Raw genomic sequence first — 1,796 nt, forward strand, 5'->3', positions numbered from 1 at the left:
GCTGCGTAAGTCTGTTTGCTGGATAATTCTTCTGAACACCTTTGTAACAGTCAACTCGTTGATTGGCAGGTACCAATTAAGTCGTGCTAAGGTTGTGAAAGCAACTTCATCTTGTGTAACTAATTGTGCGTCTCGAATAGATACTTCTGTGGGCAAAGATTCTATTCTATTACTAGTCGAGTTTGAAATTGTATTAGGTAGACGTACATTTAGCAAACTTGTATGTTTAACTTACGCTGAAATTAAGACTCGTGCTAGATGGTTAGAGGTAACGAAAGATATTAAAGTCTTGTAGTTCAGTTACTGTTACTAAAGCATCTAAAAGCATTGTTTCAATGTTCCTGTTAGTAAACTGGCTATATTTAATTATCCGTTCTATTTTATAGTAAAATGTCATTCCAAATTACCAGATAAAATGTAAAATATACAAGGCGTTAAAATTGAGTCACTAATAGAATATTAATCTCTATCTAGACAGTACTTCGTAAAGATCAAACCCAAAATTTGAAATTATTTGGCAAAACGTAGAAAACAAAGACCACTATTTGAACAAAGTATTTTTACCCTAGAAAGGAAAGAATTCTAATTGCCTCTCTCAATTTAACAAGCAATCAAAAGGGACTACCCTTGCTGCAAAGGAAAAGAATTTCACGCATTAAGAAGTAAAACCGGTGCAGGAATTCGTTTAATACAACAGATATACAGTTTATTTACAGTTTTACGCGTGTACAAAGTAACAATGTTCTTCTCTGTCGCGATAGAGAAGCACCGAATGGGTTCCGATATAATTTCTCGTTTAAAAAATAAATTAAATTCCTCGAATCTCGGCTGAAGTCTCTTGGCCGTCGCGCGAACTTCCATCTGTCACGTTAAATAAATAATTATTAGTCCCACTATATTACATTGTTCGATACATAGATATACAGAGGCGCGCGTGCGGGCGCGTTTTAACCTATATTAATTACTCTTGCCGCGTTACACTCTAGTCGACGTTTATAGTACAGAGAAGGACGTGAATACGATTTGATTCGTTGAGGTAGATAATTTAATCAGTCTATGAAGCTGCTTTGTCGGTCGGTTTGCTCGTTAGGTAGCATAAATTCGCAAAACTCTGTTCCGGCATTCTTTTGAATCGGGCTGAACCGTTTCGACTTGGTTTGTCCAGGCTCAGATGTGAGGTCGGCCGAATCTTTTCGCATCGGCCGACCCTGGTAATACTGAACGTTTAACGTCAAAGCCGCTTAAGTATCATATCGCAAACTGATTTTAACCGAAATCCGAAACCGCACTCAAGTATTAATTTATCGTTCGCCGTCCGCGGAAACGGATCGATCGAACGTTAAAGATAATAATTTCAAAAGAATCACAGGAATAGCAGTGTTCGATTATTCAAGCTGCGATACTGTTGCACGATTGTTCGAAACGTATTCGGGAAACGAGAAAATTGAAAAAAAAAACAAAAAAAAAAATTACAGTGAACCGTGCCAATGAATTTCCCCCCGCGTTCAAACAGCGCGAACGTTCCAATTAAGCTTAACGATATCTAACACGATCGATATAACCAGGTACAACTATTAAAAACAAAAAAGAGAAAATAAAATGTTGTTTTGGTAAAATGGAAGTCGAGCCTCATGGCTGATCATCAGCGATCGACGTCGAACGCGCGCATGGATTGGATCGTAGCGACGTGGTTACATGCCCGTTTGATTCGCCTACGCGCTATCGAAATAAATTAAAATATGTATATCCGGCCGCTCGCGAGGACGTGTCGAAATATTACATTTCGCCGAGCGCGG

Source organism: Nomia melanderi, chromosome 2, assembly GCF_051020985.1.
Source record: "Nomia melanderi isolate GNS246 chromosome 2, iyNomMela1, whole genome shotgun sequence".
Lineage (NCBI taxonomy): Eukaryota > Metazoa > Arthropoda > Insecta > Hymenoptera > Halictidae > Nomia > Nomia melanderi.